The 14,806-nt window shown below is 46.0% G+C and overlaps 1 protein-coding gene across 1 annotated transcript in view; it reads right to left on the bottom strand.

The window, feature by feature from the left end:
• MAP3K14 (mitogen-activated protein kinase kinase kinase 14) overlaps positions 1-14,806 on the bottom strand; it is a 40,142-nt gene that overhangs the window by 19,233 nt on the left and 6,103 nt on the right. The gene's annotated exons all lie outside the window — the stretch shown is intronic.

Genomic DNA, 14,806 nt, shown 5'->3' with positions numbered 1-14,806 from the left:
AGGGGCCCAGGTCAGGGGTGGGTGGGAGGAGAAAAGCAGGGGGCAAGGGATCTCTGCCTCTTCACGCTGCAGGGATTTAGCCTCTAAACGGTCCAAATGGCAAAGGAGTCAACTTCTCACCGTAGATGCTGTTCCACATGGTGTGACCTCTCCAGCCCTGCTGGCCCCTCCACCGTAAATGGCTCCTCCACTCGACCTCACGAGGACTCCAGCCCGCCTCCCCAGGACAGCTATGGACCAACATCTGGGTTGGTTCTTTCTTGCTTTTGTAAATAATGGCTGAATCTTTTTTCTGTTGTTTGTTTTGAGGAAACTTCGCTTCCCCAGAGCAGGGTAGTGGATCCCAAAACCATTCGTCACCTTGTTGATTCTGCACAAGACTTGCCTTCTTAGAGGACATGCCTACACTGTCCAAGACGGCTTTTCTCCAAGTGGAGAGAATCAAGGTTTTGTTTTGTTCCCAAGTAGGAGGTAGCTGTATATGTGTATATATATGTGTGTGTGTGTGTACATAAGTTTGGGTGTATATCTTTACATATACATGTTACCTATATACACATATATGAAATCTTACAATGTCTAAAGATCAGCATGCAGATCAGCATGCCAGCACTTTGCTCCCTTTCTGAGACTCATCTATTTGTAGCTCTCCAGGAGGAACTGACACGCTTCCTTCTGTAACGTCCAAACTCACCTGCTGAAAACCTCTCCTAGGTAGCATTTTTCTTTCAGGCAACATTAGTAGTGGAACTTATATTAGAGCCCCCGACACTAACCGACACCTCTAGAAATACGAAGACAAAGCACAAGAATTCACCTCTCTCTGGGCTCATCTCCACCTGCCCCGTGTTCCCATGAAGCCAGGAGGGAGAGAGAGCCCACTGTTGTGACAATCTGCAAACAGTATGCGTGCTAGAGTTGTCAGGAAAGAGAACTGCCCACTCTGAGATTGTTACCACTTGGGAACCTTTCTGAAGACTGGGGCTGTGAACTCCCCAAGGGCAGGGCCCTTCCGGGTTGGGTCATGACTTGCCCAAGACAAAGCCTGAGAAGGTGCCCACTGCAGACAGGTCTTTAATAAGTGCTCTCTGATGGCAGCTTGGTCCTAAGGCTGTTCCTAACAGATGTAGTCTTCCCTACCCTAGCTCCATTCATCCTGGATCCCACCTGTTTGTGCTTGAGGGAGAAAGGCAGACCACAGGAAGCCAAGCCTCTAACCCCTCTGGCCTTTTGCCTATCAGGCTGGAAGCTTAAATGAGATAGTGGGAAGCTGGGAAACACTTGGCTGAAACCTTCCTCCTACTGCGTCTGCCTCAGCACAAGGGCTATGAAAGACTGAGCCAGCTTGACTGGGGTGTGGTGAGGGGGGATGGGTTTGTTGGTCTCTATGAATTTGATCCTCACATCTCTGCCTTCAAGGGCATCCAAGCTTTGAACTCAGAGCAGCTCCAGCTTTTAGCAGGGATGCCTGGGTGTGTTCCTGAAGGCTGAGGAGGCTGAATGGGTGGCCTCATTTTTACTGATGGCCTTAAGAAGTCTAAGGAATGTTCTGACTTCAGTGAGGTGAAAGCTCTCCAAGGCAGGCTGTTTTACTCACAACCATACTTTCATCCCACTCCACACCTCCTCAACCCTTTCCATCTCCCAAAAGGACTCGATCCAGGGCCTGGAGTAGTGCCTACCTTTCTCAGCCTTTTTAGGAGGGGAAATGAGATCTTAAAAACAAACCCCAAACCCTCAAGTTCTAACAGTATTAGAGGTGTACTTACAGGGACTCCACGTTACTTTTACCTCTTTATTTTTACTTGAAACGGAGGTCTAATTAGGCAGAGGCTTGCCCAAGATCACCTAGCCTGTGCGGGGCAGTGCAGGGCTGGACATAGTGGGCTGTGCCCCCCACTCCCAAGGACCCTGGGCTTCAGGGAAATACAAGCGGGAAAATCATGGTCCTCCCTGGGCAGAAGGCGCCGAGGGCAGAGGGATGTCCCTGGTATACAGCGGAGCGGGGCACAGATGAAACTACTGGCTGCATGAGGGGATCAAAGGATGATGCTGAGCACCAGGGATGAGGAAAGAGTTTCACCTGACGGGTGAGGGAGATGAGGCCAGCGGTCAGCGGTTGCTCCGAGGGCGCCCAGCTGCTTAGAGCGCTAGCTGTACCCGGGCTCACGTGGCCTGTCTCTGCCTGACCTGGCTCACCCCAAGCTGGAGCTCCTCCAGAGGGGCTACGGGGTCCCTCCCCCCAGGAGCTGTACTTTCACCTTGGTGGTTAGGTGGGCAGCTGGCCAGGGGCCCCGATCCTCCCTCCATGAATACTCCAGGCTCCCCCGTCCTGGAGAGGGGGAGGCCGAGGCAGCGGAGCTCAGGGCCTCCTCCCTTGCAGTTCCCTGATGACTCATCCAACAGCCTGGCAGGCGGAGAGAGGAACAAGGCAGCCTGAGAAACTAATCCAGCAGCTGGCAGCTGAATCTGTGAAGGGCATGGGGAAAACAGGCTGACCCTCACCTCCCAGGGGCACGAAATCACAGCCTGGGAGCTGGATAGCTTTGCCGGTGGCTGGCTTTCCTGTGCCACATGACCATGACTCAGACCCTCACTGACAGTCCCCAAGTTCAAGAGGCTATTCTCAGGACACTTTGGCCTGACAGCAACTCTCCGACACATACACATGCATGCTCCCTCACTCCTTCCCCACTCCTACATGCGTTCTGATCTATAAAAAATGGGGTTCTGCACTGAGCTTGGGACTGCTGGTCAGGTGGCCTGCCCAGCCCTGCAGCTTTGCCCCTTCTCTCTCTCTCTCCTACAGCTTGTGGGGAGTGAGGACTAAGTGGGAACCTGTTGTGTCTCTGCCTTTGAAGGCAAGTCAAAATCCTGATCCATTACTCAGCTGGACACTCCCCCCAGCTCCACTTAGGCCTCAAGTGCCTTCTTCCCTCAGCTCCCTGTGTCAGAGCTGCGGATGTGAGCAGTGGCAACAGCCAAACCCACTCAGCTCACCCACCAGACCATGAAAACAAAAGGGGAAAGGAAAGGGGCAGGATTAATTCAGTATTCTTTTAGGGCCTGATCCACATTCTCATCTGTGGTGCCACCATAACGAAAAGCTAACACGTGGCAGTGGCTTTGAAACCATGAGGTGGGCTTCCATCACATTCTCCAAGGGTCTGACATTTCTTAGAAGATTGCTCTAGTCTCCCCAGAAGACCCAGGCCAGGGCTAAATGTCCGATTCTGGCTTCCTTCTTTTACGCCAAGGAAGTGCTCACTAAATGCAGTGCCCTCCTACCTGACTGCAAGTTAGAATAACCAGATGAGAGAGAGGGTATAGCTCAAGCGGTAGAGCACATGCTTAGCCTGCATAAGGTCCTGGGTTCAAACCTCCTCTAAAAAATAAATAAATAAATAAACAAACAAACAAACAAATAAATAAATAGACCTCCTCCCCCCTACCCCAAAACAATAATAATAAAAAGATTAGGGGGGAGGGTATAGCTCAAGTGGTAGAGTGCGTGCTTAGCATGCACGAGGTCCTGGGTTCATTCCCCAGTACCTCCTCTAAAAACAAATAAACAAATAAACTTAATTATCCCCCCCCAAAAAAAGAAAGAAAAAAAAAGATTAAAAAAAAAAGAAGAACCAAATGAGTTTTACTGAATCAGTCACTGGGCATTTGGCCCAGAAGCTGTACTTCTGACAAGTTCTCTGGATGATCCGGATGCCCGGGGGCCAGGGACTGCTATTTGACCCCTGCTCTAGACAGCTGCACAGTCCAATATGGCAGCCACTAGCGACATGGTCATTTACATTTAAGTGAATTCATTTTAAATAAAATTTAAATATCAGTTCCTCAGGTGCACTAGCTAACCACATAGGATAGTGCACACAAAGAACATTTCCATCACTGCAGAAACTTCTATTAAGACAGTTCTTGTCTAGGGCTCTGATAGCAATGCTTTCTCTGACAGCAAAATTTCTGTTCCTAGGATTCTGGGACAGGAATGTGATTTAGACTAAATAAATGTCTGATTGACCGGAAGGTACAAAAATTATGTTTTACATTTTGATCTTTAGTGATGATAACCTTTCTAAAATGTATCATATTTCAGTTCCCTGTTTTAGTAAGTACAGTAAAAATACCAGATTAGGAACCAGAAGACATGAGTTCTAGCCTTGGCTGCTTTTCTTTAAAATGAGTTCATACCTCAACCCCCAATATATAGAAGAGCGAGAAACATGCAACTGATACGTAATTCATGTTAGAAACAGCTGCTCTGCTGAAGAGGGTGGGCAAGGGCCAGACATATTCAGCTTCCCTTCACCCAGCAAGGATCTCTGCGGAATCCTAGGTCTCCAAGGAAGAGTTTGAAAACCAGAGGCCTGGGGAGAGTTTTGAGGTTCCTTCTAGTTCCCAAAATGCCACTGATTTGTCAGGATTATTTGAGGGCTGGATGAATCCAGTTCAGAATGATAATTGTCAATATCTACCAAGCACCACCATTATTAATGTCAATTTCAGGTGTGCAAGTTAAGGCTTAGAGGGGTTCAGTAGCCTGACGAAACTGTCACACAATGACAAGTTGCAGAGGTGGGGCTGAACCTGTGCTGTTGCTTCCCCAGCCTTCATGCTAAACCTTGAGCTGGCCACTGAGTTTCTTCTCTTAACTTCTCTAGAGTTGTTTTGAGGATTGAATGGGGGTAGACTACATGAAATGCCAATCAGCTTGCCTGGCCAAAAGAAGATGCTAAATCAAAATCCATTCCCTTGCTGGTCACCAGACACATAAACAGCATCACTGAGGCAACGGGACTTCTCTGTTTCAGCACCATATAGCCAAGCTGTCGAGTCTTATGTAAGGCATTCACAACTTTGAGTCTTTGTTTGCTGTATATAAAAGAGAAATATAGGGCCATCTTGAAAATGTCCACTGAGGGGCCAGGGCAGACCAGGGCAAATCCCTCTCATGATATTTCATCTGGAAGAAAAAAACTTATCCTTCTCTGAATGCCCAGAGGGGACAAATAGCAGAAGTAGAATGACTCAACTTCCTTAATAAGATATTAGTTGAAAACCAATCTCATTCTGATGCTTCCTCTTTTAAGTCTTCAGCTTGCCGGGCCACTAGGCCACACTGGGCCAGCCTCTGCCTATCAAGAACAAGGGGTGTGCAGGAAGGGGAACCAAGGGCAAGTGCTAGGAGAGTGAGTTGGCCTGGCGGACCCAGAGATCCCCATGTGTTCTCAGCCCCAGCTCCCCTTTCTGCCCTTCCTGCCCTCCCCAAACCCCTACCCACCAGCCCCTGTTCCAGTCACACTGCTCCCTTCACTCGCCTGAGCAGGGCAGCAATGGGTGAGCCTCTGATTCTTTACCTCTGCTCATCCTGTTCCTCCCACAGAGAATGCCTTCTTCCTTTATGAGTATCTTCCAGGTCCCATCTACCCTTTACAAGCTATCTCCTCAATGAAGCCTTTTATGGTAGGCTCCTGCATTTATTCAGCAGGTATCCAGTGAGAGTCTCCTAAGTGCCAGGACGGTAACAGCCATTACTGTTCTTTAAATGTCTTCTGTGTGCTGAGCATGTGCTGGGTGCTTTGTCTATGTTACTGATGAACCTCATAGCAACCCTGTAAGGTTGATAATATTATTCCCATTTTACAGATGAAGAAACTAAGGCTCTGAGAGGTTAAGTTACCTGCAGAAACAAATGAGGCCCAATTTATACAACCAGAGCATCTAACATGGGGTTTGGGTTAATGCCAAGACACTCCTGGCCCTTGCCCCTGGGACCCAAGAAATCTTCAGTTCCTCTACAATAAAAAGCTTGTTGGCAGAGGTACCTGGAACTCCAGGAACTAAACAATATTACTACCCAGGTGGATATTACTACCACTATTTTACCTGTAGGGTCTGCCCACTGTTGGTAATAATTTCTTAGCCTGTGTAGGCAGGAAGCACAAGAACCGAAAATGAAGGGTCTCATCTTTAAAAGCTGAGTCAGCTATGAATTGTCAGACTTCTAGTTAAGTTACACCAGTACATGTTGCTAGGATGTTACAATTTTTCACTTGATTAGTTTTAACAGGTTGTTTCATTTTCTTAAAAGAATTTTTAAAAAGCACCCCCCCAACACATACACACAGAAAGAATTCCAGGAAAAATGGTACTACCTTCACTGAAAGAACCACTGAGGGATGTACTTTGGCAAGGAGAAAAGTAAAAGAAATGCGATGCAAGAAACAATGGTAGGCACAGGAATCCATACAATATGTTGGTCAATTTAATCAACAACTGAATGTAAAAAAATTCTTTTAAACCACTTTAAAACATTAAGTTCTAGATAATGTAAATAAGGAAGAAGGGTGGGGTGGGTTGTTCAGTGAGTAAAGTGATTAAAGCCTGTCTTTTTGTGAAATTTACATAAGAAAATTGTACACATCATTAGAAAAAATTATAGTTAAATATGTATGCTAAAATTTAAGAGTAACTGTAAGAATAGAAATACAATTCAGAGTTTCCAAACCAGAAGGGTAAAGAAGGGAAAATGGAAAACTTGATTACTCTTACAAAAGGCAAGGAAAGAAGGAAAAAAGAAGCACAGAAAAAGGACAGTAAGTATAAAATGAAAATACAATTTAAGGTGGTAGAGATAAGTGGAAGTATTAATATATCATTAATGACAATACACATGAATAGATTAAGCCCCTCCCATTAAAAGACAATCAGATAGGATTTTTAAAAGAGCCAGCTAGATGCTAACTAAAAGAGACAAAATAAAATTATGCAGAAAAATTGAGAACAAAGGATGGAAAGAGATATGCCAGACCAATTCTAGCCAAAAACATGTAATGTTAATATTATACAAAATACCTAAGGCAAAAAGATGCAATAATCACTTATATGCATGCAATAAAGAGCCTCTAAATCCAGAGACTGGTGGCAGGGTGAGGCTTTATGGATGAGTAAGGTCTTGGCTTCAGAGTGTCCCGTCACACTGCAGAGAACTGCAGGATCTTATAACACAACATTCTTTGAACATGGATTGGTCTGTTGGGTGTTGGACCCTGTCTGTGCTGAGCACAGGGTGTACATTGAGGAAGAAGAGGCAGTCCCTTGAGGAGCTTACAATCTACTGGCGAAAGAGATTAGTAGTCAGAACACCACAATACAATACAGCAATGCAATGACCAACACAGACACACAGCAGATGCACTGGGAACACACGGAGGGACAGCTAGCCCAGCCTGGGGGGGTACCAGGAAAGGCTTCCTAAAGCACATGACGCCTGGGCTGAGTCTCAAGGGTTGGGTAAGAATTTCCCAAGAAAACGGAGAGCGTGTTCCAGGTAAAGGGAATGGCAAAAGTTAAGCAAGAGAGGTGAGACTATGTAGGAATCACAAACAGCTTGAAGTTGTTGGTGAGCAAAGCTTGTCGGGAGCTGCAGGAGATGAAGCTGCAGATGGAGCTTAGGTACCAGATCATGGAAATGTGCTTGGTCCAGACACACCCCCAGGGTGAAATTCTCAGGATGGGGAGAGGAGTTTAATTCAGGAGCAGAGTTCTAGATGGAGGCACCTACAGGTAGGTAGCTGGTGGGTGCTGGGTATTAAATAAAAACCCTGTTATTGGGATAGAACCCTCCCCTACCCCACCTGCCCAACCTGGGCTGCCACAATGACAAGTTCCAGGCCTCTGGAAGGCTTGCTAATTCCTTCCCTTCAGCAGAGAGATGGAGAGGGCGATGGGACCTAGAAACAGACACGGGGGAAGGAGTACTCTGAGTGAAACTCAGCTGGAGGCATCTCAAAACATGCCTCCTGGCCAGACAGAGGCCTGCTTCCCAGGAGAGCAATTTCTGTGCAAGCATTTCCTGTTTAAGAGGATATGAAATGTAAATATACATTAATCATTAAAATCTTACAGGTCAATTATAAAAAGGAAACCTGTCCTGCCCACAAAAGCTCAGTGTTGCTGCCAATTCCATAGGTCAAACTGTCAGGTAAATGAAACGTATGGAATAAAATTTATGACTGTCCCTAATTCCCACCACACACCAGACAATGTTAACTAGCCCCACACGTGCAGAAACACTGCCGTCTACAGGTCCCTTCAGATATGTAAGACGTGATATCACCTCACATCCATGCTATTAGCGTGGGCCTTATCCACTTCCAGCCGCTCCCTGACCCCTCCCATCCCACACCGATGTCAAGCTAATCTAAAACATCCTGTCCTTAAGATAATTTCAAGCTCAGAGACATCTGTTGGCTGTGCACTGCTTACAGGTCCGGCCCCAACTCTGTGGTTCATAATCTGACCACTGTTCCCCTAAACGCAGGGTTTGGCTCTAGCCAGTCTCATCTCTCCACATCCATTGGCTACTCAAACCGACAGTCCTCTGTGTGCCTTGTCCTTGTGCGGGCTGCCCTGCACATCCTGCTTGTCCTTCCCAGAAGCTCAGACCTTCCACCTCCAGGAAGTCCCTCCCAACAGCTCCACCTCACCAATGGCCTCCTCTTCTGACCTCACCTGGTCTCCTTACTGTCCCCGCCCTCACTCTCTTAATTCATCAAATGAAATAACATTGATGAAAGAACTCTAAAAATGATAAAGCATTATATAGCAAGAGAAGACAGCCCTTTCTTGGGTGCACAACTCACAGAATTGCAACCAAGGCATGTAGCATGTAGAAATACGGGAACAAGAGTTGCACAAAGATGTTCAGTGTACTTTGATAATAGTTAAAAACCCAAAGAAAAATGCCTAATTACAAGGGGACAATACTTATTAAATAAATCACGGTACATCCATTAAAAATGTTAACAAATAATATTTAACTATATGGAAAAGGCTTATAGGATACAATGTTAACAGGAAAAGGATACACAATTATATCTAAGGTATGATCACACCTAGCATGTGTCTGTATATTTTACCAACATTTATAAAAATGCAGACACCCACCAGAGACATGCAGCAATGGTTCTTGCTTGGTGGTGTTTTAAAATTCTTTACACTTTTCTAATTTTTCCACATTTTTTGCAGTGGGTGTATTACTTTTCTCAGCTTTCATTTTTTTTTAACAGATAATGTTTCCAAGTGATAAAAATAAAATTCAGAAAGGATATACATTGAGAAGTATAAGTCTTTCCCACCCTTCCCCCATTCTTCTGAGGAGAACTCCATTACCAGGTTCCTACATATCCCTCTAGAGATGCTCTCTGTGGGGTCTTACTTTTACAGTGAAAACAAGCTACAACTGAAAAAGAGTCTCTTGGTATGGGAAGAGAATTTAGGAGGCATCCAGTCCACATTTGAGACTGGGGCTTCATAAATACGTGATGACTGCTTCCCCAACCCCGCATACACACCACCCACACTGGAAACCTTGCCAGAACCTCTGTGGCTCAGCAGTGAATTCTGGCAGCAGGGCCACTAAAACAGAAGCTGGAGATGGGCAAGCTGGCCCCTCCTGGTTTTGGTTTTCATTTTACTCCCTTTCTTGTTCTCCCCTGGGGACTGTGGGTTTTATCAGTTGTGACTCAAGAAGCAGGAAGGTGCTCACAGATGGCTCTGCCAGCCGTCCTCAACTCTGACAGCCACTGCTTCCCCGCCTTTACTTACAACCAGCCAATGACAAGTGTATGTAGCAGTTATGGCCTGCGCCAGTGCCAGATGTAAGACGTGCTCGTGGGCACAGGTGGCCCCGTAAAGAGAGGGGGACAGCAGAACTGGGCCCGAGACAGAACCACCGTCCCCTCCTAGGCTGCTTATGTCAAGGGGTGGGATCTGAGGGCTGGTCCCAACCTGGGGAACCGGAAAGAGGCAAGTGTTTCTGGCTAAACTTTCCTCCCTTCCTTGTATAATATCTGACCCTGCTTTTTCCAAAAAAAAGAAAAAAAAAGTTTATTTTGTTTTCAAATAAAAATGTAATACTTGATCATTAAAAAAATTTAAGCAATATGAGAAGTGTAGAGAGAGAAAAAAAAATTTCTGCACTATTCCTTTCTCGCTGCAATGTAAGAAACACTTTAGTTCAATGTAAACCCCTCTAGTTCCATTACTGTACATGTACAAACATATGGTTTGGGACTGTTTTTAAAATAAACACAGGATTATACACATGGAATATTCTACAAGTTGTTTCTTTCATTTAACAGTGGATTAGGGATACTGTGCTGTCTCAGTGAGAGGTCTAGATTCATCTCATACTTTTAATGGTTCCATAAGAGTCTATGGTACAGATATACCATCATTTTTCCACCTATTCATCTATGGGTGGATTTTCAAATTGTTTCTATTTTTTCATTCTTATAAGTAATAGTGTAGAAAAAAAACCCAAAACCTTTATTCACTTCTTTGCACACTTGTACAATTCTAGGTAGTAAATTCCTGGGATTGATATTTCTGGGTGACCCTTTTCTTAGTGGGCCCTCTCTTCTCTCCTGTTTCTATGTGTCAGGGAAGTAGGCAGCATCCATCAGTTAAGGACAGGTGGTTACCAAACACAATATTAGTTATTAGCTAGAAAGACTGTCCATGCCCTCAAGGTGCTTATAATCTAGTTGGGGAGAATGGGTGTATGAATAAATAGATGATAAAGGAATCACAAAATGACCTTGGGATCAGAAGGGCCCTAGGAGTCATTTATTCCAACATATCACTTAATAATCCTGAGGGAGGGCCATCCAGCTACTTAATAGGATGGCCTTAGAGTCAAAATATCTGAGTTCGAAACTTAAGTCTCAACATTCTGGTGTGTAATCACCAGCAGATCACTTGTTCTGAGACTCAGGTGTCTCGTCTGTTAAACCAGGATCCTCAAATCTACATTACAGGAGTTTACAGACAATTAAATACAAGAAACAATGTTTAAACGCCCAGTGCAGTGGGTGCTCTAGAAACATTAGCAGAACCTCCAGTGAGAGGGAAGCTGTTACAAGCAGTCCTTTCTGTGACTGGAAGTGCCAGTTGTTTGACAGTCCTGGACTGTGCAGAGCTGAAACCCACCAGCCAGCAGCCCATGTCAGGAGGAAGGTCTGGAACAGGGACTGTCCAAGCGGAAGGGGAGAACCCTGAGAGCAGAGAGGCAGAATCGGTGAGCAAGAAAAGGACCACCCATGAAGGGGGATGTTCTTTGAAGAGCATTCTGCATACACCATCCAGCCTCTCTCTGCTGGTTGTGCCTCAGCAGTGGATGGAATGAAGAATGACCCGCCAGTGCATTATGAACCAGGACCCAGCATTCCTTGGCAGTTAGAGCTGAAAACAGTTGTCCTGTGAACATCTTTGGGTGTTTTCAACAAACTGCTGCTATATGCATACATGTAATTATATGCTGATTGCCAATAATAATAAAAATAATAATGGCAGCTATTATTGTTTGCTATGTATTAGGTACATTAGGTAATGTTTGCTCTCTATTAGGTATGCATTATTTCTTGAATCCTCATAATAATTCTAGTATCATTCCCCTTACATGGAGGAATAAATTGAGGCTCAGCAGATCAAGTAATTTGCCAAGGTCACACTGCAAGGGAGTGGCAGCATCAGGATTTGCACATGAGACTCTTTTATGTCAAAGTCTATACTCTTAACCATGACACTATATCCACTTTCAAATGATCCAAGCTTTAAAAAATGGGGACCCAAGTGCAGAAGCTGCCACAAGCCAAAGGTTTGTTGGTGAGAAACCAAAGGACTGACCCAGGAGGAAGCATCTCAGTTAGGAAGCATAAACACAGCCAGCCTATGTTCTGGATAAAGCAACTTTAAAATGGTAGTGGGGAGCAAAGACTCCAAGCTGAACATGTGACAGGCCTGTGTTCCCTAGCCCACCCATGTCCAGCATAGCTGGGCCCATCCCAGGGACCAATTCCACGACAAAGCTCAAATTCACCATTCATTTTACAAAGCTGGCTCCAGGCTTCTTGAGCCTATTTTGATTTTTTTTTTTTTAATAGCAAAGCCTTGAGCATCAGTTACTATCTTCATAAATATGGTCAGTACTTTGTCTCCAGGCCCCCGATATAGGGCATTCTACAAACTTTAAAAGTGTTACAATGACATTTTCAATTCAACTTTCAAAACCTTTGCGTGAGGAGAGCCAAAAGCATACAGAAAAGATGCCACTGGGGCATCACTGACCCACAGAGACAATTATGGAATTGGGATGCAGGAGAATGGGGGGTGGTCGTATTGAGGAAAAAAACCCCAAACATATGTGTACTTCATTTTACACAATAAACAGTAAAGAATTTTTAATGTATGTTATGTAAAAAAAATTTTAAGGGTCTCTGAAATCTGCAGGTTGGGGTGTTTGATGTAACTGAGTGTTCTGATTAAGTGGGGGCTGCAGTGTGTACAATTCAATTAACGACCAGTTTTCAAAGATCGCAGAGCCATAAACTGCCTGCGACACTAAACTCGTATCAGACACAACTAGCTTTCTTTGATGAGTCAAAGTGCACTTCTGGATCTTGTTAAGCCTTGAGGTCATCATTACAAGCAAGGTCTGGGCCTACCTGTGTTCAGAGACGGATAAAGACAGGCTCAGCCTCCCTGGGAGGGAAGAGGCTTCAAGTTCATTGTAGTTACTGGTGACTGGTTCTGAAATTGAGGAACTAGTTTGGGGAACTTCAGAATAAACAAGAAACCCAAACAACTCGGCTTTCCACACAAGGCTTCCAACGCAGTAGGGTAAGTGGAAGGAAGCACATGGTCCAGCTCTGCCCTTTGGCAGTGGAACCCTGACCATAACCTCATCTCAGATGCTGCCCTACACATCCTTTGACAGATTGGCCTGAGTGAGCAGCTTGAAGACATGTCCCTTTCCAACACAAGGTCACATTTTTGTCCTTCCTCAGGAAGGGAAGAAAAGGCTTGGGACCTGAGGCATGACAGGGAATATTTGCAGAGGATCTCAGACCAATTCCTTGGGAAAGGACGGGGATCGTGAACCAGCCCATGGCCGTCTCATCCTCTCTCAGGCCAGCAGGGCTAGAAAGAGTGTGGATTCTAGTCTTGCACTTTCACGCAACAACAGATACTCGGCTAGTGGCTACCAGGCTCCAGGTGGTGACCAAGACCGACAAGGTCTGAAAGCTTTTGCTATTGTAACTCTGGAAGGGCCTTCCTGAAATGCTGAAGTCAGTTACTGAGAAGCACTGTCATGGGTCATTTGCCTACGACTCTGTCTGAGCGGCACCAAGCACAGCGGATCTGCCAGAGTGGTCACTGCCCTCTCTGTTGGAGCCTGGAAGGTTAGGATAAGCTGGCTGTGCCTTTAACAGCCCACTATTCATTGTCTGCTTCTGCTCTAAACTATGCACGAGCAGATTTCTACCGACGGTGCCTACACCTCTGCCAATGTGCTCCTTTCCCCCAGAGTGCTGAAGTTTCCAGATTGCTCTCAAGCTCCTATTCCAATTTGACCAGTGGTACAAGGCCCTGCGATGAGAGAGGTGCTGTACCCAGACACCTGCAGGATGGGGAGGTGGGGTTCCTCCCCTCTGAGGAGCTCGGACTCGAGCTGGAAAAGGAGGGCTACTGTCTGAGGGGACTTCCTCGCTCCCCTCCAGCTCCCACAGTCATGGTTCACGACTTGGCACCTGGAACGTGTCTGCTTCCATGTCCATCTTCCTGCTGCCCTGGCGAGCTCATCAAGGGGCAGCACCTCAGCTGTCCTTGTTTCAGATGCTGGCACCTACTAGAGCCTGCACGCTTGATCCACGTGGCGAATATTCATCGGGGGAAAGGATGCCTGATTTACTCCTGAGAGACAGAGTGCCAATGGGCTGAGAGCCCGGCTGGCCTGGGAAATGAATGTCCAGATGGTCCAGTTACCTGGTAAGCTGGAGGGAACAAAGCCAGCTCCGTGCACAAGGGGTCACAGCTTGGGGGCTGTATTCTGACTGCACCCTAGCAAGAAGGTGTCATGCAAGCCAGCTACTAAGCCACCTTTGTCGTCCCCTCTCCTAAATGCTGCCCGGAGACCCAAATGATTTCCAGTTCCTTGAGAAGATGACCTTTCTGAAGTGGACAATATGGATCTGGGCTCAGATTTGCATATACATGCTAGATGGGAGGTGGTATGTATATCTCTGCCTTTTACATTTATCTCTGTAAAGCTGTTCCTGCCTCTCAAAGTACAGCATCTTTGGGTTGGGACTGTTGAGCATTGGCTCAAGTTGCCTGGTTCATCTAACCAACTTCCTGGTCCAAAGGAGTCTATTTCAAATCTTAATTGGCAACAGCATCCTCATTAGAGGCTGGCAAAACCCCCTTCCTCCCAAGGCCCCTAGCTAGCCCTAGTATTGACCAGAAGACTAATTCTGGGCTGGTAAAGGGAAATGCTGATGTCAGCAGAAGCTGGGTGGTGGCTCTCAGATATAAGAGCTCTTTGCACCCTCAGGGGTCACCATCCAGATATGACATCAAGCCCTGCCTACAAGAAAGAGCCTCTTTGCTGAGAGGAGCTGGATAGATCCAGCTGGAATGACGCCCAACTATTCTGGGTCTTCTGGCCCCCTGCATGCCATGGGCAACCTGATGGGAGAAAGATGCAGAAGAGCTTCTTGGTGCCCAGTGGGCTTGTAGCCTCACAATCAATCATTTGCAGTTCCTGAATTTCCACTTTGGCTAAGATACTGCCTGGTGAGGTAGGACGGTGCCCTACAAGTGTAGGCAACCTTTGAGACTTCCGGGTAACCCTGCCCAGAATTGTATTTTCTTATCAACCTTTACCTCCTTTTGGTTACACGAACCTCATGGTACAAGAGAGCGTCAAATAAATAGCTTTCTGTTTACT

Source organism: Camelus bactrianus, chromosome 16 (genome assembly GCF_048773025.1).
Source record: "Camelus bactrianus isolate YW-2024 breed Bactrian camel chromosome 16, ASM4877302v1, whole genome shotgun sequence".
Taxonomy (NCBI): Eukaryota; Metazoa; Chordata; class Mammalia; order Artiodactyla; family Camelidae; genus Camelus; species Camelus bactrianus.
This window is presented reverse-complemented; position numbering and strand designations above follow the sequence as displayed.